The sequence below is a fragment of the Papaver somniferum genome, unplaced genomic scaffold (genome assembly GCF_003573695.1).
Source record: "Papaver somniferum cultivar HN1 unplaced genomic scaffold, ASM357369v1 unplaced-scaffold_35, whole genome shotgun sequence".
NCBI lineage: Eukaryota > Viridiplantae > Streptophyta > Magnoliopsida > Ranunculales > Papaveraceae > Papaver > Papaver somniferum.
In genome coordinates, this window is record NW_020645971.1 from 911,842 (window position 1) to 937,027 (window position 25,186).

The window sequence follows — 25,186 nt, forward strand, 5'->3', positions numbered from 1 at the left end:
TGGTATACTTAATTTTGGTTTGATGGTTCTTAATTGGTCGATTTTCCTGAATCAACTTAATGCCAATGTTGCTTATAAGATGATTCCGGACCTTGCGTATGATTTAGAATTTTTGTTGGTGAATTCGAATGCAATTTTAATTGTTAAAGATGGTGACAGTTGGTATGTTCGAAAACTGTTTGTGAAAATGTTACGGACTGGTGTTATCACCATTTATAGTTATGGTCGAAGGTTGTTTGACCGTGGTAAAGATTTTGACGTATTTAGAAGTGGGAATTCTGTATATAATCAAACTCTGGAATGTGGGTACTGCTCTGAATTGTTATTCGAGTATTTGTGTGCCTTTTTGTTGGGTATAAATGGTGATTGTCATAATGCTGGTATATTGGTTAGTAAAATGACGCAGCTAGAGTGTGCTCCTAGAGATAAATTGGTACTCTGGTCGACAAGGGACAGCAAGTCTGGTAATAAATGGAGTTTACATGGTCATGAATCTCTTGTAAAGATAGTGAGAATCAAAAAGATGCTTGTACATACAAGTGGTAGAGGTTTAAAATGGGTTTTCATTATAATATTTGGATTACCCAGCCTTATCGTTTGTGGCAATAGTGCTTCTAGTTTCAGTGGGTATGGAAATCACTTACTCTTACAACTCAAGAATGGTGTCTATGTGGAAATGGAAGCAAGAGGACGACATGTGTATTGTTATTATGTTGAGGGTTTCAAGCAAAGGCTTAGTGGTATCCAACGTCATCCATTAGTGCTGCTTATGCTTGAGCATGAGAAGGAGATCGTTCTCGCAAATAGCACCAGAAGAGGTCGTGCACAGTACAAAGACGTGACTATCTTGCAGCACTATCTAAGTGCCGTTGAAATAAATATGACATCCATCTTGCTGGCAGCTAAAAATGGGTTATCTACACATTTGAGAAGTTTACAGTTGAGTTTATTGCATGAACAAAGGAGTTCCAGCAGAGTGGAATCATCTGGATGGATGGGATCAGCCTTTTTCACATTGGTTAATGCTCGACAGTACATCCCTTGTGACAGTCTATCATTAGGTTTATTATTGCTCAATAAGGAACATTGTACTGGGGCGGAATGTGACAAAGGGAGAGTGGGATTTAAGGACATCCTTGGTGGAATTAACATTCATTATGCTACAAATCTGTTGTATCAAGAGTTCAAACAACTTCTTACATGGCTAGTGAGTAGGGTACATTTTCAGAATGCTAATAGTACAAGGTGCGCAGGTAGAGAATCGGAGGAAATGCAAGCAGTTTTAATCATGGAGATGCTTGTTGTGTGCAAGGGTAGTGAAATCATAACACATGAGTTGTTGGAAGTATTAAGTGAGAAAGTTGGTGTTTTTACTCCGCAAAACGAAACAGTTCTGAACTGTAACTTGATTGGTATTCCCAACTGCGCTAATGGGAGTTGGAGTACATCAGCTTCCATAACAAATTGTGGTAACTTGATTGTTGCCGTAGGCAGTGTGGGATTCCTTCTAAGTCAGGGGTGGCAACAGGTAACTGCTCTCAAAATCTGTGCACAGGTCTGGATTTCCTTTGATGCACAATTTAACCTAGCTGCGCAGTACAATGGATGTGCAACTTATTTCAGAATCTGTACACAAGTTTTTGTCATTGCCATCTTGCAAATAGGTTTAGCAGGGGATGACATCGTTTCAGTGTTTAAGGTAATGAAGGACCATACATCGGTTACACATGTCTTAGAGCAGTTGAAGACACTATCCGTTGTGAACGGTAAAAAGCTCGACTCACAGGCCATCAATGAAAATCTTTATCCTTATCAGAAGAGATCGTCTTGCTGTGCTAGTAGTGAGAGCATGTTTGCGACTACATGTCTTTATGCAAGTCAGTTACGGGGGAGAAATGAAGAAAATTGATGCTCATGCCTCAACTGGTGATGGGAAAAGATCATTTATATTCAAGGGTGTTATATCCAATCGCGGTGCTGTTTTGAAGTTTAAGCATATTCACATCTGTTACTATTTTCGAGAAGCAGCTGCAGCAACTGTGCTTTCCATTAGCCAAGCTTAACTCACATCTTTAGAAACGAGCTCATTTCACATCTACATCCTCGAGGACAAGGATGTTTTGGAGGAGTGGGTATTTGTCATGTCCCATGTGTTTGTCATGTCCCTGTTGGTGGGTACCATCGTGTTAAGGGGTGCCTTTAGTATTAGTCAGTAGTTGTAATTCATGTGTGTCGCACATGCCTTCAGGTTGTGCCCTATTTAGTTGAGAGCCTGTAATCCCATTTCATTATCGAAATAGAAATTGTTGTTTGGTTTTATGTTCTTCTTTTGGGGTTTTACCCTTCAATCTCACAGTGTAGATCCTGTAGATTGAGCCTGATCATTCATTTGTAGTGTAGATCGCTACAGAATGGACATCTTAAGAAAAATTGCTTTAAGTACAAGCAATGGTTGAAGGAGAAAGAAGGTGTTAGAGCATTGCTCGGTCGAACTCGCATGCGTTTCCATCTCAAGCATGTTTGTCAAGTTTAGTTGTCAAAACTATATGTCTTGTTTTCTAGACTACTTATAACTAAGTCTCGGTTTAGGACAATTTAGTGTAGTTGAGCTCCAGACTCCATGGAGATCATCTTACGAAGACGAAGAACTACTTAAGGAACCAGTGGAACTTCATCCGACTAAAAGGTATGTGGAGACTTGAACTTATCTATCACTCAAAAGTCTATCTACTCTATTTCCTACTCTTGAGACAAAGTCGTATAAGTATGATAGTTTTCATACATACACATTTGCTATTTCGAGCCGAGTTTACTCGCCTATCTTTTTCTCGAAATATGTATTGGTAAGCTTTCGCTTTAACCACTTTTCATCTTTACCCGTGAAGAAAGTCATGATGACGTTTCAATCTTGAAAATAGCTTTGATGACGACAGTTGTGAATAACGACTGTTACAACATTATAAAAGAATGTTTCAATGATTGAAATGTAGAGTTGAGATTACGTAACCAACTATGGATATAAGCATACATAGTGTGTGTTCGCACATTAGTGTATAAATCCATGTGCCGGAAACCAAGTGTGTGCATATGTGTGCATACGGTATTGGTGAAGGAGACAGGTTGGTACCAGAGGAAGTTTTCGAACCGAAATTTTCTGCTGAGTTTGTAAGTTTGAAAACTGTTAAACCAGCCACCTTAGGTACGCGTACCCATGGAAGTTTTCGACCGAAAATTTCTGCTGAGTTTGTAAACTCAAATCCGGTAGCTATGGTATACGTACCCGTACGCGTACCCAAGCTGGTTATATTTCTCAAATCGGAAGTTCATGAACTTAAACAATAAATTAATAAGGAATGCAATCTTTGCAAACCGTGGCTATATTGTTCATGAATTGATTCAAGTGAATCAAACCAATTTTGTTTCAATTATGTCTATTCATAAAGACCTAAGCAATTGAACAACTCTTCAACTAGTTCTTATGAGTCATTTGAACTAGTTATGTGAAGAAGATGAATACAGTTAATATGAAAGTACTCATAAGGCTAACCATTGGTTAACTATTTGTGAACCAACTAAGTGTACACGTTTAGGTACGGTTACTCAAACCTAAATGAAATACATTTCATTTGTGTGTGACAAGCTAAGTTTCGATCTAACGGTTGAAAGATATTAGCTTGGTTAAATCAGTTTTTTCATCTAACGGTGAATATTGAATGCTTTGTTACCAAGGTAACTTGGATTGCAAACCCTGATTTGAAAACTATATAAAGGAGACATCTAGCAACTGGAAAAACTAATCCCCACACCTCCTGTGTGATACTAGTTGGTTTTGTTAGAGTCGATTCTCCTTTAACCTTAGGTTTCTTCCGGAGACCCTGTAGGTTAACGACTGAAAGACTTCATCGAGATTATGAAGCCAGACGAAACTACTTCTCTTGTAGTTGAGCGATCTGATCTTGCCATTTTCTATCGTATGAGTTCAATTGAATAATTGACTTGAGATTATATCTCCGATAGGGCAAGATAAGAAGAAATCACAAACATCTTCGTCTCATCGTTTGTGATTCCGCAATATCTAATTTCTCTACCGTACGATTTAGATTATTGTGAGGTGATTGATAATTCTAGTCTGTTCTTCAGGAATATAAGTCTGGGTTATCAATTGGTTTCTGTTCACCTTGATTTTATCAAAAGACGGAGCAAAACTTTTAGGTTTATCTGTGGGAGACAGATTTATTTATCATCGTAGACTTTTCTGTGTGATACAGATTTGTTTATTTAAGTCTTCGACTTTGGGTCGTAGCAACTCTTGATTGTGGGTGAGATCAACTAAGGGAATCAAGTGCGTAGTATCCTGCTGGGATCAGAGACGTAAGGAGCGCAACTATACCTTGAATCAGTGTGATATTGATTGGGGTTCAACTACAGTCCAGACCGAAGTTAGTTTGTAGTAGGCTAGTGTCTGTAGCGGATTAATACAGTGTGGTGTTCAATCTGGACTAGGTCCCGGGGTTTTCTGCATATGAGGTTCCTCGTTAACAAAACTTCTGGTGTCTGTGTTATTTCTATTCCGCATTATATTTTGTTATATAATTGAAATATCACAGGTTGTGCGTTGTATCGATCAATTGTGAAACCCAACCTTTGGTTGTTGATTGGAAATTGATTGATCCTTGGATATTGGTCTTTGGTACCATTCAAGTTTATATCTCTTGTATTTGATAAAGACTCACAAATTTCTATTTGTTTGAGTATAGATCAAATCGAGAGATAGAGATATTAACTCCTTGATATACTTTTTATTAAGATTGAGTCTGACTGTCTAGTTGATTCTCTTAAAAATATATTAGAGTTAGTCTATACAGACTGCTAATCGAAATATTGGGTGAGGTTGTTAGATCCCCACATTTTCAGAAGGTATCGATACGCAAGAGGGGACTGAGAACTAGAAACAGCTCTTGCTCATTCTTGGCAAGTTGGCGATGAAGCAGTTAGAACGTTTCATCTGATTAGATGGAGTTTTTAGTTTCTCGTCTGAGTATTGGGTCTTATTAAGTGTCTGCCTTATGCAGTTTTTGTTTTAACTATTAGTTATGCTTAAGGTTCTGAAGCACTAGTAGTCTGATATTGTCTCTTGATTGAGCATACATAATTTTTACTTGGTATTTAAATGCTGACTTATTTATTCTTAAGGTATTAAAGATCCTTGTTCATTTTAACTTCACCTTAACTATAGTAGGTTAATTTTGAACGATAGTGAAGTTGTTTTCAGTTGAAAACAAACAACTAGAGATTTCTTAGTTTCATTAAATTAATGGTATAGTTATTCATAGTTCTTCTGTACGTGTACCTCTTGCAAAGGCTGATTGAGTGAGCATGTTTGCCATAAGTGGAATTCAAGTTATAGTATTGGTTGGACAAAATACTAAGCATAGTTTCTGTAGTGTTTGTTGTTTGCAGCCTATAGACTTTACCAGCAAGGGAACTAGTTTTTGTATGGTGTTATAAGCTGTACAATTTTGTGAATTAAAATAACGCCACGAGATTTAACTTGAAAGGTCAGAACTATGTTTCACCCAACATTCAGTTTGTGTGTGATCACGTACTTCAGGTAGTCATGGTTAAAGAACCAGTGATCATAATAATACTCAAACGTGCGTAAAAGTTCTGTTGTACTTAGGAGTTTACCCAAGATATATGTGAAACTTATTTAACCCATCTCGCAGCAGCCAAAGCCTTCGTACTCGTATTAAGAAATTCTCCTTATACGGTATATATTGAACATTTATCCAGAATTTAGTATACAAATGACATATGAACTAAGATTGCATTGTTTATGTACGTTATGGGAAGGAATCTCACGGGAAAGATAAGTTAAAGATATGAGATCATGTATTAAGTAGATTTTCTAATAAAGCTGTACTGGACCCCCTTTCAACTTCAAGTTTAGGACATTGAGGAATTTTGATTGCACTTGATGATCTACTTGCTAAACTAATGTTTTATCTGATAAAGTGAGCTAGAGCCTTAAACTTTTGGTGGAGGAGATTCATAAAATTATAGGTAATATTCTAGCATTATACTCAGATCTCAATGGTGGAAAGTGGGTATCACCAGCTGAAGCTTTTCTTGACAAGAGGTTATTGAATTAACGGAACTAGGTGAACCTTTATTAATGGTTTTGAGATTTTGAGATACAGTTCAGGATTTCGACAACGAGCAGTTGCTCCTGAAACGGTACGTCATTTTATTAGGGTCTGCGGAACTTTGGTTACCTCAAGCATACTATTAACCGAGTTGTATTTTGTTGGACCATCGTCGTCAAGATTCGTGTACATTGAGCGTGCGTTCTTGCTACCTTGTTTTATTATTGTTGAGATGCTAAGATTATAATTCTATGGCTGTAGTACAATTTATCATATGCATCTCATTATTACTAACTAATCATCGTATACAAGTCGTGATAGAGACCTTCCATGCAAAATTTTAATGTAGTCTAGTTTTTGGTGCGCATATGTTCATTTTCACAGAAAATGTTAGGACATGCACTCACTACATAGAATTATTGTACTAAAGATAGTGCATAGTAACCCTTGTTTAAAAAAATATCTTGGCCAACCTTGGAGATACGAGCAGCAACATCATTAATTGAAGGAGATTAAGGAAATTGCCGAAAACTGAAGTTCTAGATATGATTGGACTGAATTCCTGTGTGTTCTATGTAAATGTGCTTGCTTGAATTTTTTTCTTTTAAAGTTGGGGGCCTTAGACAGATTATGGTGATCGGATAAATTAGTGAATAAAATTGCAGCAACATCATTAATTCTTCCTCGTGTTTCTGTCATGGGAGTTCTAAAATTCCTTGATAGAATTTTTAAGCGGGAGTTTTACTCTCATTTTCCTTGAGTAAAGCAGGTGTGCTGCTATATGTATGTTCGTGAATCACTTGATGTTGCTTTTCAGTGGGAGCTCCCGTTTTTCTTCTCAGTCAAGTCCATCTAATACTGTTATTCAGTGGGAGTTAATTTCAGCTAAGTTGTGACATTGCTGGTACAAGAAAGTATTTTTTGGTTGGTTCAGTAGAGTTGATTGAGTTTTTGGTTATGGAACAGTCAAGTATTACACTGAGATAACCCTTTGTTTGAATAAATTGATGCATCATATACAGTAGCCTAAGAAAGCTTCGCATAAGCTTTAAGTGCTTGAGCTTAACATGGGTAGGCACCATTGTTAATGAGCTTTTGTTCTGAATAGTTGGTAACGGTTTGTTACACGCGGAAGCAGTAAAATATTAGAACATGAACATTTTGTTGCATGAAGCATGGACTAATGTGAATGACACATAAAGGATTGCAGTAAATATTTTGTTCGACATTCACAACACCTCAACACCACTTTTGAGTATAAAGAGGGCCTAAATTTTCAATAATGCTAGACCTGGGACCATGTACTGACCTTGCATCTCATAGGATGCATTTTCTTCATGATCCAGCTTAGTGGTGCTGCTATATTTAGATGAAGGTTATTACAGTGTTATCTATATATGTTACCTATGCGATTGATTTTCAAACAAAAGGTGGCCACCCATTTTCAAAACTTGATCAAGTGATGTTTTCATAAAATTAAATGTTTTGTATTGACCAAGTGGGAGAATATAAGAATAAAACTCTATATATGGTCAAAACTAAACACACATCTTTAAAACTCTAGATTTGGTCGCATAGGAAATTCATATCGTAAGGGATAAAGATAACTAGTTAAGATCAAACTCTTAATTGTTCAGATTTATTCGCGAATCTGAAGCGATTGTTCTCTATCTCTAAATTCTCGTAATGGGTAAGGATTGGAGATTAATATAAAGGAGGTGAGTCCCTCTTCTCATCTAACATGCTACGAGTATCCCATAGCTCAAACATACTTCTTGGTTCTTATACCTCTGCCACTTACTTATCAAGCTCTCTGATCAGGTATGCTACTTATTCTTTACTTGTTTCAATTCATGATTTTAATCTCTGGCAAGATGTTTATGTTTCTGTTGATTGAAGGATGTGTTTATGTATACAGAAATTTCCAACATTCGGTGCATACAGTACAATGGATTCAATAATAGCTCTAACCTGTTTTCACGAGTAGATGATTATTATGTTACTTAGCTTAATAGAAGAAATCCAACAACGTTGCAGCAAATTGTACTGAATACCTTCCAAATGACTTCTTCCTATAATTTTTCTCCTTCCCTCATAGCTTTTCTCTTGATCTTTCTCCCCCTTCTCCTCCTAAACTCACGACTTAGCTAGATATTTATAGTGTTTCTCCATCAATTTCGACCCTCGGATTAAATGACTAAAATCGAACAGTCCAGAACAAAAACCTAAATATCATTTCCCATTTTGAAAAATATTATTCTCATATTTTAATTATTATTCAATATTATTACCACAATTAAAAATATTTCATTTAAGTCTAGGATTGTAGTTAGATGGAAAGACTTGAAAGCAAAGCTAGAAATGATGTCGACATTTTGTACTCATTTTATAGTCGGGTGGACAGTCTAATTTTGGTATAGGAAACGAATGGACTAGTGGGCGCATATGGACTTGCTGCCACTCACGTACAAGGTACCAAACTTGAGTACTTAGTGGACATTGGGTTCTTTAAACATGGTGGATTTCTTATGAATTAGTTTAAGTCCACTACTGGCCGAACGTTGCATAACTATGGTTTGGTGGTGTGAAATGGTCTTGTGTAGCTATGCCATTTAATTTGAACGATTTTTTGGGACCATGGTTTTTTTGGGACCATGATTTTATTTTGGGTAAAGGTATTAGAAATAATTCTAGGTCACCCCATATCTAGTTATTTATTTAATACCTAATCTACCCTCTTAATTAATTTTAGATTATGATTAGTGAATGACTTAGTTAAAAACAATTAGTGAGATTAAATTAAAAGATGGGTTTATTATTAGTTGAGTAAAATTATTGAGAGAGTAGAGTTAGGGAAGATGAAGGAGAAAAACATGGAAAATAGATTTTTTTTCCAATTCACTAAGTTTGAGTATTCAAATGATGAAAACTCATTTGATTCTTCATCTCCATCCTCTCCTAGAATATTTGTTAATCTTCAAAATGATCCGGATTTGAATTGGATTTTGAACAGTTCGATTACTTTATATGAAGAACAAGTAACCGAACTCATCTGAAGCTGTAGTTCGGTTACTTTATATGAAGAACAAGTAATCGAACTCATCTGAAGCTGTAGTTCGGTTGCCCCGTGAGATGAATAAGTAACCGAACTCATCTGAAAGTGTAGTTCGGTTACTTGTTCCAAACACGCAGGTTACCGAACTCTCTAATAATAGAATTTCTAGGATTTACAGCGTTATGTTCGGTCGCTTCTCAACTAACCGAACTTTGGTGTACAAAGTTCGGTTGGTTCGCAAACTGCATGCACTTTTGATCTAACCGAACTTTACGTAATATAAGAGTATATAAGTTTACAAAGTTCGGTTCTTTCGCAAACTTGAACCTAACAGCTAACCAACCGAACTTTGAGTTCGGTTTCTGCGATAAAATTGTGAAGCTACCGAACTTAACAAACAAAAAATATGTGAAGTTTCAGCGTCTATTGGCTAAGTTCGGTTACTTTTTAGTTTTAAATTTTTTTGCGAAAAAACCGAACTCTATTGGCTAAGTTCGGTTATTTTAGAACTCAACATAGTGGCCACAACAACACAGTTCGGTTAGATTGGATTTGTTTGTTTTTCGGTTCTAAGGGTGGAGTTCAGTTACTTTGTAGTTTTAAATTTTTTTGTGAAACAACCGAACAGAGAGTTCGGTGACTTAGTTTTAAATCCAATAGAACCGAACTGTTCTTCGTGTTCTTCATTTTCAAGAAGTTCGGTTAGTAATGTAGGTTTTTTTGGAAAATCGGCCTAACCGAACATGGCTCTGTAACTCCTATTAAAACCCTATTTTGATGATTTTTATTCGATTGAAGCAATCAAAATCAAACTAAAGTGAAAGGTTTGTTGGAAAATACCTCCGGAGTGGTCCCATGGCAGAATTAGGCTGCGGCTGGCGTCTTTTATACTCGATAAAATTATCATGTAACAGAACTTAATTGTGATTGCATTGATGTTGTTACATTTCTTAAATAGGCGGTGGTGGTGGTGGTGGGAGGAGGTGGTGGTGGTAATCGGTGGTTGGTGATGGTGATAATCGGAGGTGGTGGTAATCGGCGGTGGTGGGCGGTGGTGGTGATGGTGGTAATCGGTGGTTGGTGGTGGTGATAATCGGCGGTGGTGGGCGGTGGTGGTAATCGGGGGTGGTGGGCGGTGGTGGTGGGAGGAGGTGGTTATATATATATATATGTGGTTATTAGGTTGGTTTTAAATTAAATTAGGTTAAGGGTAGGTTAGTCATTTCAACGTTTTAGGGCACCCCTTATCACTATAGGGAAGGTGGCCTAATAAAACCATGATCCCCTCAAAAAAACGATGGTCCCCTGAAAAATCATTCTTTAATTTGGACTTTTACCATTAGGTGTCAAACTCGTGACTAATCATTTTGGGCTTGTAGAATCTTGGCGCCTATGACCATTTCGGATACGATTTGCGGCAATACTTTAGTGACCCTGCAAAATTGGGATGTCTACAATGATTAGTCCATGTTGGTTAATAATAAATAGTTAAAACTTTCTGTTCACGGTACAAGACTTCTAAAGTTTTGTATTTGTGTGTATTTTCAGAAGTAGTCTGTCATTGCTTCTTTTGTCGAACCAAACATATATAATTATCCATGATCTTTCACTGGCACTAATTTTTTTTGTACAAAATTGGTTAAATATACCAAAATCAACAATTTCTGGGTGAAATGGACAGTTAGATTTTGATACTGTTTAAATGGACAAAAATGTAAAAATAGGCAGAATGTAACCAGTTTCATCGTGCCCATTTTCAAATATTTTTTCTTATTTTTAATTTACACAGGATGTATCCAGTTTCATCCTTGCTATTTTTTAAATTTTAGCTAGGATGAATCCAGTTTCATCCTTGCTATTCTTTTTTTGGCCATTTCACCCAAACTATTTTTTACTCGTTCATTTGAATCGTGATTTAAAAAATTTGGACAAATGACCCATTTTCCGTTTTTTTTGTTCCTCTATAATGCGGCGCGTTGTGTATTATAGGAAGCTACAAATGTATGGACACCTCTAAACTTTCATAGATGTGTAGTTTTTGTTCTTTATAGATACTTTTCATAAAATTTCATAGGTTCCCAGTTGTAAAAATCCAATAGTAGAAGAAAAAAAAGTAAACTAACATTCACATGCAAGGCAAGACCTAATAATTACACGACGTGTAGCACGGGTTCGTTCCTAGAACCTACAAAAGATATACATAAAGAGGGAAACTATGTAGATGTTTTCTTACACCTTGTTTGTTTGCAGCTAACTCATCTGAGTCGTCTGGATCTGAATGAAATCACCTGACTCATCTGAATCTGACTTACTAAGGTTTGAGTCAAAAAATATGTTTGTTTTGTGAGTCAGACCTGACTCAACTGACTGGATTTTTTTGGACAGAAAATGCCCTTGTACAGAATGGGCTAACTTTGCATCATTTTCTTTGCTCACTTCATTTACAATCTTGAACTATAAACAAATACATACATACATGACGTTTATTCACCAATAATAATATGTTCATTAGAAGTTGAATTGTAATTTGTACATAATGGGATTGTTATAAGGGGAAAACTGCGAGTAATCAATAAGACCCCTCAAAATTCCCACCGGTTTGGAAGGTCTCTCATTGGCATAGCTTACACTAGTCCTTCCACCAAGATCACTGGCATAACTAATTGAATCACTGCAGATGTACTAATTCAATTCCCCTCGACTAGCATTTATACATGACCGTAAAGAAGTTAGACCTCAACTAGCATTTTTTTCAGAAGTGTGGCTGACAAATCCAAAGCCCCTCTGACCTCCCAGTTTCTTTCTGTGATAATTGTACATTAATTGATCCAATAAGTATTGAACATTTTATGTAAGAAAACACGAGTGTAATTTTCCTTATTTCAGCAATATTTTACATTTAAATCTCAGGATCTCACAATGCAATGGTGCATACAAAATTCAATTTTACTTGATTACTTTCTTGTGCTAAAAGAGCAGGCAAACTATATAATCCCCAATATCCTAAGAAAAGCTCGGTGCTCTTAGAAACAATAATAGACAAAACCATTGCAACCAATGAACAAGATGTAAAAAGAATAAACCCGTCGGTCGGTAACTTCACCAAAACTGTTGAATGCTTCCTTAAGTTGCTGGTCATTGGTATTATAAGAAAGACCTACAAGCAATACTAAAAATTGAGTTAACTAAACAAAAAAATATCATTTGAGGAGGATTTACACTATAATCAATCACTCACAAATACTAGAATACCTCCAATAAACAACTTTGATCCTCCAGACCCTCCTGACACACCTCCTGACATACACCGAACAACATTGTACATAGATGCCAAAGAACCATGTCCATTTGATGCACACAAATTTTACATTAATAGGCAAAAGGGAGCCGGGAACAATTGCCAATCCACCTCTTTTCATAGCAACAATATGTAGTCTGTAACTCTCAAACATTATTCAAGGGAGAAGTTTGGTAACATTTGTTGATGAACTACTTGGCAACAATATAGCTCCTGAAAACATATTTATATTAGTACGACGAGTCACACACGAAGGAACACAAGAAAAGAATATTCTACTACGTAATAATACTTTCATAGAAATATAGAAAGAAGTCTTGTTCAACTTTTAAGACTAGTAACTTATTCAACTTGAATGTTAAACAAAAAATACTTGAATGTTAAACAAAAAAAAGAGTATTCTACTACGTAATAATACTTTCATAGAAAGATAAACAAAAAATAAATCGATAATGTTAACATACCGTATAGTTAGAAAGGATTCCTTGAATGTTAAAATATTCCAAGTTTCTAACGTGCGTAATGTGAATCAAAATGGAGGCACAGGTTTGTACAATTTACAGTATTTCCGGTTTCCCATAGCACTGTTTTCAACTCTTGATTAGCTAGCATTAGCAATTGGTAGTTGCACATTTTCTTTGTTTAAAACATTTTTTTATAAGAAGATTGATTTCCTCTCAAAGGAAAGACCCATGTCAAGTGTCAACTACCTTACAAAGGGGAAGAACATGGCCATAAAATAGTGTCTGATTAAAAAGAGTAATTAAAAACATTGTCCCTACAGTACCCATATCAACAAAAGGAAAAGTCACTCTGATGAGCTGCTAATTATAAATAGGAAAGAACAAGAAGATCTTGCCTGTATTTTTCCGTGTTCAGTGTTTGTACTAAAAAGTACGAAGCGCGTTAGCCTTTAATTTTACATGTTATGCTTCAGGAGTTGGGTAATGTCTCCTCCGGACCTTCTTTGTTTTTGCAAACTGGTTCATGCAAAGAATGCTCAAGAGTGATTGTTTCACAACAGATTGATTATTAATCAAAGGCATCCACATCAACTAAAAACAGGCTAATAACAGTACATGGAATCTATAATTGAAAATCCATATGCTATCATGGTTAATGATCATACTTCTCTCCTTGGAATTTTCACAAACACCTTTTAAAAGCTACAAAAACATCCATCAAATACTCAACCAGCAAAGCAAACCATCCTAGAAGAACAAAGTAATCCAGTGAGTATGTGCATAGGAAACCCCTGGCTCTAAAAGAACAACATGGAAGGAAATTATTATACCTTCACAAAACTCTAATCTTAGTCCCTCTTCCTCATTTCCTTCCCCCTTGAAGCCAATTAAGAATTCAAATCAGAATATATAAAAAACCCATCTTCCAAAATCATCAAAACCCATATGAAAATGATACAAAACATATGGACGAAGAATTATGGATGTTGAAATTATACCTGATGTTGATGACTCTTTTAAAACAAGCTGATGACTTGAAAGAATGGAAAGATTAGTTGAGACTGATGAAGGAGATGATGATATTAGTAGATTTGTTGAGAGAGGGATGAACGAGACATCAGATCTAGGGTTTTTCCCATCTTCCATCTCTCCTCTCGATGGAAATCCATTTCTGCTCTCGATGGAAAAACCTGGACAGAAGAAACGAGGAAAAGAGAAAGGAAATGAAATATGTGATTTAACGAATCGAGGATATTTTCGTATATTCTTATGAGTCAGGGGTTTGGGCGATTGAGTCAGGGGTAATTTCGCACCTGAGTCCATAGGGTCCGAGTCAGAGGTTGGTAGCGAGTCAGATCGCAAGTCAGAGGTGACGATAAATGGAAACCAAACAGTCTAACTGCTGACTTGGCCCGAGTCAGGGGTTGACTCAGACCCAGACGCCGAGTCAGCTACAAACAAACAAGTTTTTAGTACAGTTTGATCTTTAGTGTAATGTTTTCCAGTTTTGATTAAAACTGCATCAAGAAGGGCCAAGGCGAAGCCGCGTGACACCAAATGAAAAATTAAAAGCGACATGGCAAGGCGACGTCGAGCCACACCAAATCAAAAATGTGTCGTAACGGGCGAGGCGAAGCCGAGCCACACCAAATCAAAATTTAATGCGTCGTTAAGAGGCGAGGCAAAGCCGCACGACAATCAAAAATGAATCGGGACGGAGCGAGGCGAAGCCGATTCACGCTAAATTAAAAATCCTAAACGACGAGACGAAGCGGAGCTGAGTCACACGAAATCAAAAATGCCTCGCGACGGGACAAAGCCCTGCGACACCCAATCAAAAATGCACGATGGGACGAAGCGGAGCAACATCACACCAAATGAAAAATATGGTTAAAAGAGTACAAAATTAGGAATTTCTTCTTTTTCTTTCGGAAAACTAATGCCCAATGTTCTGAAATGATTTATTTGTATGTGTCCATGGTTCCTGCAATATGCAAGAAGAAATCATTTTTTTTTTTTTGTTTTGCAAGAAAAATCATTCCTAAATGTAGAACCTATTTATATGTACCTAAGTACTGCCTTATCCTTAAGTAATTGTTTAATCTATTTACAGTATGCTATGGAGAAGTCATTCCTGTAATCATAGACAAAAACAATTGTAGCACCAAACCAAAAATATGATGGATGGTTTGCGGGGCTTCCCGGTGCGTAGCACGGGTACAAAATCTAGTTAAAATTAGAAAACACTAAAAATAACTAAATATATATACAAATAATGGTAACAAGATGAAGAGAGGTGATGCGACTCAGGATTCAGCCAAACTCATAACATAAGGTTCAAATATTAACTCTTTTAATAATTATAGCTCAATAAGTAAAAACATGGACTCTTATTTTTGCCAAGGCAGATTCTCAAAATATTAATTGTAAATCCTAAGCATGGGACATCAATACATCTAAGCAACTATGACCCATCAAATGAAATGACAACTAATTAATCAAAATCATAATTCAATTTTAATTAGTGAAAAAGTCATAAAAATAATTAATTAAAATTACCCACGTACGACATTCGGCTTCCTCCGTCGTCCCAGTGATAGGGTCTAGCTTCTCATGTTGGAAACACACTCAAAAGTTGATTTCATTGCTCAAAAAGGTGTTTGCAAGAGGAAAAGGTATAAAGAGTGTCTTTGTAACAAATATAATTGTTACAGAAGCAACTGTTATAGTTCTCGAATGAATGATGTTGATAGTTGAGTCATCATGATGAATATTGATAGTCTCATCAATTGAGAAAGTATTGCTCATTCGATGAATTATTGGTAGCATGACCGAATAAAATATTAATTAAAATATTGGTAGCTGGACCGAATATTATATAATTAATCTGGATGTTGATTTCTTGATCAACATAACATTATTAGTGTTTGAACTCGCTCAAAATTATTATTTGCAGAGCATTTGTTCGAAACTGTAATTTTGATAAATCGTTGGTCAATTCATGATGTACTGAAAATAAGTCATTGAGTGAAGGAGGGACCGGCTACATGGGATGATGGTCGACCATGTAGCGCCAAGTGCTCGAGTGAGCATACACCAAAGTCCTCTGTTGACCATTTGGTAAAAGGAAGATCAAATGCTGGTTTGATCATTTATCAAAATAGTGCTCGTATGAGTGTTAGGTAGTAAAACCTAGTTATGGAGAGATGTGGGACCGACCAAGGGGTCATGGGACCGGCCCTTGGTGGTCATGGGACCAGTTGACGGTTGATTGAGCGAGCCTCAAGTTGGTTGAAGAGAGTTTGGACCCAATACGAACAATTGATAGAAAATTAGGTCAAAATTATAAAGACGTGTGGGACCGGCTCATTGCAAGCCTTAGAGCCGGCCTTGGTCGGTCAAGGTAGCATGACTGTGTCACTACAGTGTCCGTGTCCCAGTCCCAGTTCTGAGAGTTTTGGTATTTTTCTGGTGCACGTTTGAGCAATATTTTGGATTTTCAGAAGAGTTTGATCTTGACTGAAACTCTCGATTTTGCTCGAATGAGCAAGTGGAACTTTGCTCGTGGGACCAATACTTTGAAAATATTAAAATAATAATATTTTAATACTTGACGTGAGTATCCTAGTCGGTCATGTGACCGTTTGACTTTTTGGCTTTTTCGTGGTTTGAGCAATATTTGAGAAAATATTGAAAAACTAGGGTTTTCGCTCAAACGATGAAGTTCCATGAGATGATGGAAATAATAATATGAAAAAAATAAGGGATTGTAAGGTGTGGGACCGGCCACTGTTAGGGCATGGTCGGACGACTAGGTGGCCCGGTCCCGTGACACCTTTCCTTATTTTTTGTTCGACGAAAGTATGGAAAACTAAGAGTTTCGCTCAAACGAGGGAGTTTGCTCAAATGAGGGAGTTTCCATGAGATGAGGGAAACAAAATAAAATAAAATAATGGGATTGGGGGACCGTCCACGGTGGCATGACTCTTATTTATTTTATTTAATATTATTTTCTTCATAAGTTCCTCGTTTGTCCATATTTTCGAACGTTCGTTCATGCGTTCGGGTGCTCGTTCGTGCACTATTGTCAAGTACACTTGCACCATTTTCTCGGGGATTACTCGGTGGTGGCCCAAACGCCCGATTGTTGATTATTTATTACTAATTCATGAAATTCAGCTGAGAATGATTCATGAAACGAAGTAATAAAATGAGTTGAGTTTCTATTACTAATCCACGGAATCCAGCCGGGGAATTCAGGGAATGGAGTAATGAGATAAAATGGTTATGTATTACTAATCCATGAAATCTAGCCGGCGATCAACCATGGAACGGAGTAACGAGATATAATAAATTATTTTCTAGGAATTCAGTTGGCGAATGACACACTAGAATTAATCTATTTGCCGAATCGAGATATGAGATAGTTGAAGAATCATATTCGTTCTGAGGGGTGTATACTCAGGGAACAACGAACGGTGTGACGTCCTGAAGGCGTTAAGCTCTCTAACAAACATATGTCCAGAAACCGCCCAATCATTAAGAGATTCTATACACGGTCTCTCTACGTAGTCAGGGAACAATGAGCAGCTTGACGTCCTAAAGGCGTTAAGCTCTCTAACAAACATCATGTCTAGAGAACCGCCCAATCATTTTCATTCTATTTAGAGGTGATGATGAAATTTGTGAAGCATCGAACGCTCAGCTGGGAGGCCTTTCGAGAAACATATTCATCATAGCTCTGAGAGGAATGTTCGCTCAGTTAGAGATCGTGAAATGGTTCACAGATTGTAAAATATGAATCGTCACATACATTCCTGAAGCCGGGTCAGAAACATGCAGTATCATGATTTTACGATTTTTACCTTTGTTGAAAATCCACCATCAACAATCCTCCTTCATTGAAAAGCTTAAAGAAGACATGGTTATCGTACCCTAATTTAATTCTGAAAGAGGGATATATACTTTTGTGAAACCGGTTACGGAACTTTGAGAGAATAGATATATTTTAGAAGAACCTATAATTCCTGTTATATCCTTTACCCTAGACTTGTACACATGTTTTTTTTTCATAATTGCATGATCAATAAATAAATTTAGAGCACAAGAAATATCAGACTAGTTATGTCAAGGATTGTTTTAGGGAGAAGAGAACAACCTTATTACCATCAATATTATGCCCACCGATGATACAACTGATTAGACGCCGACTCCCTTTTTTGAGTTGAAATTCTCATCCAAGAGAGAGATGAGAATCAACTGAAAAGTTATTGCTTGGGTCAATACCTTCTACATTGTGGAGGATCAGGTGGCTTTTCAGGAACATACTTTCTTAGTCTAGGTCTTCTAATTACAGAGTCAAGAGTTTGAGAGACAAGAAGCGAGTTTTTACCTTGGTTCTATGCAATTTTTTCTTGAACCTGTTGATTGATCTTCGCAACTTGTGAATCATTCTGTTCAACTCCTTTGAGAGTTCTGAATCTTCCCTTTTGTGATTTTTCATCTGTTTCTGAAGTAATGTAGTTGTAAAAGAGTTAGACTTTGGACCACTTTTATCCTTTGGATGATCCTGATAATTTCACAAGAGACATTGAGATACAAATTTTGTCTTCTTGTTATCAATTTGAAATTCCTCTTGTTTGGGAGAGTTGTTCAAGACTATAAAACATGGAGATTATGCTGACTGCTCTTATAAGGATTTTTTGGAAAAGATCGTGAAAACGCGGGGGTATAACAACCACACCCAATATTTCATTCGGCAATATGTATGGACTTAACTCCAATATAATTCCGAGAGCACCAACTTAAAAGCGAGACTCAATCAAAAAATATGTCAAAGAGCTTTATCTCTTTCTCAATACAATCAGTAAATCAACTAGATAGAAATCCGTGAGACTGATTGATGTGAGAATAACTCGGATGGTACCAAAGACCAATGGTCGAGTGTCAATCAAGTCTTATCCAACAAACAAGGTCGGATTTATCAACTGTAATTGAACTACGCAAAACATGTGATATTTCAATTATATAAACAAATATAACGCGAAAAGGAAATAACACAGACACCAGAAATTTTGTTAACGAGGAAACCGCAAATGAAGAAAAACCCCGGGACCTAGTCCGGAATTGAACACCACACTATATTAAGCCGTTACAGACTCTAGCCTACTACAAGTTGACTTCGAACTGGAATGTAGATGATCCCTAACCAAGTCTCACACCGATTAAGGTACAATCGCGTTCCTTACGCCTCTTGAATCTCCACAGGAATGTGCGCACTTGATTCCATTAGATGATCTCACTGTTAGAGCACTTCTCGGTCGAACTCGCAAACGTTGTTATCTCAAGCTTGTTGTCAAGTTTAGTTGCCAAAACTATAAGTCTTGATTTCTTGTCTACTTATAGCTAAGTATCGGATTAGGATAATAAGTGTAGTTGAGCATTAGACTTCACGACGTTCATCGATTGAAAATGAAGAACTACTAACGGGATCTTGTGGAACTTCATCAACAAAAAGTATGTGGAGACTTGAGCTCATCTATTACTCAAAAATCTATCTACTTTATCTCCTATTTGAGACAAAAGTCGTATAGCTATATAGAATTCGATTATACACATTTAATATTTCGAGTTGAGTTTAACTCGCTTACATATTTCTCAAAATATGTTTTGGTAAGCTTTGCTTTAACCAAGTTCATCTTATATTCTTGACGAAAGTCAAAACATAATCATGTGAAAATCGCCTGGTAACATCTTACATGATTTGTGTGAGACAGTCATTTGATGTAGACTTGGAATGTTTCGTATTGATCATTCGATCACTTGAAAATTGCTTTGAAGATAATTTTTTTTTTTGCTAGGTCAAAATGGTTTATTAAAGCAAAAATACATAATTACAAGAATTACAAAATGGGAGGCTCTAGGCCACCGCACCCCCATAAACCAAAGGGGAAAAAAACTCTAAAATCACATAAAATAAGCTTCTAAACACTTGAAAAAAAACATAAAGAAGGAAACTAGGAAAATTAAAATCTTCTTCGCCCCTTATTTCCAACTCTAAAATTCTTCTTCTTGGGAATGAGACCAGCAATTATTTGAGTTAAATCATAATCTCTATAAGGCTCCTTGTAATGATTTTCATAATCATCATAAGTTTCATCATAGTCACAATCCTCTCCATTTTCATCTGAAGCATAATTACCACCCGGAAGAAGCTTAATAGGAGATTGATCTTTCTTCTTAGTTGACATTCTATCCATTTGCTCATTTTTTTCCTTGAAATAGTCTTTTCTAAAGACTGGATCTCTAATGAAATTAGCACGCACTTCATCAATCTGAATGGTGCTTGCCTCATCTAGTTCCTCTTTTGTCAAAATATTATTCACATCAAAACCACATTTGTCTAACCCGATTTGGCTAGGAGATTCCTGATTGGACTTATAATTCGTAGCCATGATTTTGGCAGCTTGCTTTGCCATTTTTCTAGCTTGTTTCCTTGCAAGAATGTCTGCATCAACTTCACCCCAATCCTTCGAACCCATGCTAATATATGAATCTCTGAAATTAACTTGTTCCTCCTCCACCAAAGCCTCACTAGAATCATTAGCAAGGCATAATTCAGAAGCTAGAGCACCATACTTGTTACTCACCACTAATTCAGTTTGAAAAAGCTCATCGACAAAAGGAGTTTCAAAATATTTAAATTTAAAAGGTGTACCCTTAGTATGGGAGTTCTTACCCTTTATTGTTGTCCAATCCTCCTTAGAAGTGTTAACCATCACTAGTTTTGAATTAGACACCGAAGTAGCCTCCAAAATTGAGTTTGTCACGGGCCCTAGCTTTGAAGCTAATAGTTTGTGTGAGACGGCTATTCTCGTCTTCTAAGAATGTTTCAATGATTGAAATGGGAGTTTAAAACAATTAACCATGATTGGATATAACACAATATGCGTACTTGTATGCTAAACTATTGCATGTTATTCCAAGTCCGGGAACCATAATATGCATTCTCGTATGCGTACTGGTTGGTTAATGAAAGTCCGGGAACATGTATACCCCGTATGCGTACTGGCGTAAATTTCATGTCCGGAAATTCAACTGAGTTTGGATGTATGCGTACCCATTCACATACTGGCGAACCCAAATTTAGTCCGGCCACTTAGGTATGCGTACCCGTTTGCATACTTGCGTAGGTTATTTTCTAAAGTCGGTTTGTTTAAGAACTAATACATTTATATATTAAGGAATGCAATCTTTTTCAAACCATGGCTATGATGCTCATGAATTGATTCGAGTGAATCAAAATCGATTTTGTTTCAATTGTGTCTTATATACTTCTATGAGAATATAAACAATTGAACGACTCTAGAACTAGTTTCATTTGAGTCATTTGAACTAGTTGTGATTAAGATGAACAAGGTTGATACGAAAGTGTTCATATGGTTAACTTCGGTTAACTATTATTGAGCTAACTAAGTGTACACGTTTAGGTACGGTTACCCATATCTAAATGAAGGTACATTTCATTTGTGTGTAACAAGTTAAGTTCGATCTAACGGTTGAAAGATATTAGATTGAGTCTAATCAGGTTTTCATCTAACGATGAATATTAAATGCTTTGTTACCAAGGTAGCATTGATTGCAAACCCGGATTTGAAGACTATATAAAGGAGAACTCTGGCAACTGGGAAACCTAATACCCACACCTCCTATGTGATACTAGTTGCGACTAGAGTCGATTCTCCTTTAACCTTGGGTTTTTCCAAAACCCTGTAGGTTAACGACTTGAAGACTTCATTAGGATTGTGAAGCCAGACCCAACTATTTTCTCTGTAGTTGCGTGTTCTGATCTTGTCGTATTCTTTCGTATTGAGTACTATCTTCTGATCGGATTTTAGACAGTGGTAAATAAGGTTGTCGTTCTGATAAGAACCTTACTAGGGTTCTTATCACGGAGGTGCAGATATACCAAAAAACAATAGTACTTTGATTAATAATTTGATAAACCAAACCAATACCCTGACTGGGTATAATTATCTGTCTCCAAGACCACGTATTACATGACTAGGATAGCAAGGAAAACAAGTAAGCTAACAACTCAGCAGTAATATATTAGTTATGTTGCGCCTATTCTGACGAACCATCCCTGGTCAAGTTATGGTTGCCGTCAAGTCCTATCAATCCCGCCCCCTTCAGACGAACCTTGTCCTCAAGGTTTAAAGCTGCAACAAATATCTCATCCTCTCCCTCTACTTGGTCAGGTAATTCTGATGTAGCTATAGTCGTTGAAAATTACTGCCTTTTTCAGATTCGATACATGAAATACTGGATGTATACGGGATCCAACTGGGAGCTCAAGTTCATATGCAACCTTTCATACACACTTTGTAATCTTGTAAGGACCATAATATCGAGGAGAAAGCTTTTGGGTACCTCTTCGAGTTGTAGATTGCTGCCTGTATGGTTGTAGTTTTAGATAAACATGATCCCCGACTTGGAAGATCTTCTCGCTTCTTTTCAAATCAGCTTGTTGCTTCATCCGATTGCGCTCTACAGCTAAATTATCTTTAAGTATAGCTAGTATATGATCTCTGCGAGACAAAGCGTCATCAACTGGTTTAGTTTGAGCTTCACCCGGAAGATAAGTAAGAAGTGGAGGTGGTTGTATTCCATACAATGCTTCAAACATGGTCATTTTAATAGAAGTATGGTACGTCGTGTTGTACCAGTATTCTTCCCAGTGAATCCAAGTAGACCAAGATTTAGGTTTATGCCCTGCAAAGCACCTTAGATATGTCTCCAAACACCTGTTAACAACCTCCGTTTGACCATCCGTCTGAGGATGGTACGAGGAACTCATTTTTAGCTACGTTCCTTGCAGGCGAAATAGCTCTTTCCAAAAACGGCTAGTGAAAACAACATCACGATCTAAAACTATCGACCATGGGTACCCATGCAACTTCACAATATTCTCCACAAATGTTTTTGTTACCTAAACTGCTGTATACAGATGCTTAAGAGCCATGAAATGGCCATATTTTGTGAGTCTGTCCACAACCACAAATATTATTGTTTTACCAAAAGAGTTAAGTAGCTCATCGATGAAATCCATAGAAATTTCTGTCCAAATGATGTCGGGTATAGGAAGTGGCTGAAGAAGACCGCTCGGAGCTAGTGTGTCATATTTATTCCTTTGACACACAACACATTTCGCTATAAACTCCCTGACGTCTGATCGGAGTCCTTTCCAATAGAACATTTTCGTTAACCGCTTTATTGTTTTTAAGTAGCCAGAGTGCCCTTCCATGGGTGTTGAGTGATATTCCTTTAATAAAACTTCTTTCCACCTTGAATTTGGATTGATAACTAGTTGATGATGGTACTTGAGCAATCCATCTTAAACTGTTTAATGTTTTGCAGTAAAGCTCGAATTATTGATTTTTTTAATTTCATTCTGCACCCATGGGTCATCCCTTAATTCAGCCTTTAGATCATCCATCCATGTACAACTAGTATATGTTATCGCAGAGATTTCCCCGTCTTCTTGTATGCGAGAGAGAGCGTCAACAACTTTGTTTTCAGCTCCTCTTTTTTAATTGATAATGTAGTCATAACCTAATATCAGCCATTTTTGTTGAATAGGTGTAGTGCTGGATTTTGCATCGAGAAGGTGCTTCAGGCTTTGCTGATCAGTATGAATGATAAACCTTTGCCCCATCAAATATGGTCGCCACTTTGTGACTGCATAAACAATAGCTAACATTTCTTTTTCATACGTTGATAACCCAAGATGTTTAGGCGCTAAAACCTTGCTTGAGAAGGTTATAGGACATTGATCCTGCATGAGAAATGCGCCCAACCCCTGTCCCGCTAGCATCGCATTCTATTGTAAATGGCCTTGAGAAGTCAGGTAATGCCAGAACTGGTGTAGAGGACATAGCCTTCTTTAAGTTAGCAAAAGCATCATCAGCTTCCGGACTCCACTTGAAATTGTTTTTTTTTAACAACTGCGTTAACGGGTGAGCTATTTTTCTATAATTCTTGACAAGTTTTGCGGTAATATCCTCTAAGTCCTAAAAAACCTCTCAAAGCTTTGATTGACCTTGGTATCGGCCAATCTACCATGCTTCTGACCTTCGACGGGTCCGCTGCCACCCCTTCAGATGATATAATATTCCCCAAATATTCTGTTTCTTCTTTACCGAAAGTACACTTGGTTAATTTAACTACTAAGTGATTATCCTTGAGTAACTGGAATATGGTCTTGAGATGATTCAAATGATCTGCCCAATTCCTGTTATATATCAATATGTCATCGAAAAACACCAAAATAAACCTTCGTAAATATGGGCGATATATATCATTCATTAAATGTTGGAAAGTGGATAGTGCATTAGTCAATCTAAAGGGCATAACCAAAAATTCATAATGTCCATCGTGTGTTCGAAAAGCTGTTTTACCTATGTCAGGTTTGTGCATTAAACTTTGGTGGTAACCTGAACGTAAATCTAATTTTGTAAAACATTTGGAACAATGTAATTCATCTAAAAAAGTTCTTCTATAACAGGTATCGGAAACTTATCTTTAATTGTGACCTTGTTCAGGGCTCGGTAGTCTACACACATTCTCCAACTACCGTCTTTCTTTTTCACCAACATAACTGGGGAGGAAAAAGGGCTTGTGCTTGGTCGAATCAATCCATAGTCCAGTAATTCCTTCACCACCTTTTCAATTTCTGCTTTCTGGAAATGGGCATACCGGTACGGCCGCACATTGATGGGAGTAGATCGTGGTATCAAGTTAATTTTATGATCCTGCTCACGGACTGGAGGGAGTTGCATAGTCGACGTTACCACTTCTTTAAAGTCATCGATAACATCCTGAATATCCTTAGGGATCGAGGTGATCTTGTCTGTTGTAGGAATCAAGCGGATCTGACATAATACCCCTTGACCACCTTTCGCAATCAAACGCTGCATAGTGTGTGCAGAAGCCACCTTTGTTTTCAAAGTTTGATTACCCACAAGACGAATTTTACTGCCTTGTGACACAAACTCCATTACCAACTTGTTAAAATCCCAAGTAATAGGTCCTAATGTCTGCAACCATTGAGCCCCTAATACCATATCACAACCACCAAGCTTGAGCAAATGAAAATCACCACTGAACATATGCTTCTGTAATCGAAACTCCAAATTTGGACAAAGTCGAACACATGGTATTT

General features: G+C 37.0%; 2 long non-coding RNA genes across 2 annotated transcripts; one reads left to right on the forward strand and one right to left on the reverse strand.

The window, feature by feature from the left end:
* The first annotated feature begins 7,831 nt into the window (after positions 1 to 7,831).
* Positions 7,832 to 8,199, forward strand: LOC113342300. Its single transcript, XR_003356585.1, has 2 exons — positions 7,832 to 7,967; positions 8,046 to 8,199. It is a non-coding gene; the product is annotated as an uncharacterized LOC113342300 (long non-coding RNA).
* A 5,142-nt stretch (positions 8,200 to 13,341) lies between these two features.
* On the reverse strand, positions 13,342 to 14,124 carry LOC113342281. The gene is made up of 3 exons (XR_003356543.1): positions 13,962 to 14,124; positions 13,794 to 13,839; positions 13,342 to 13,479 (listed from the first exon to the last, which is right to left on the reverse strand). It is a non-coding gene; the product is annotated as an uncharacterized LOC113342281 (long non-coding RNA).
* Positions 14,125 to 25,186: the final 11,062 nt, after the last annotated feature.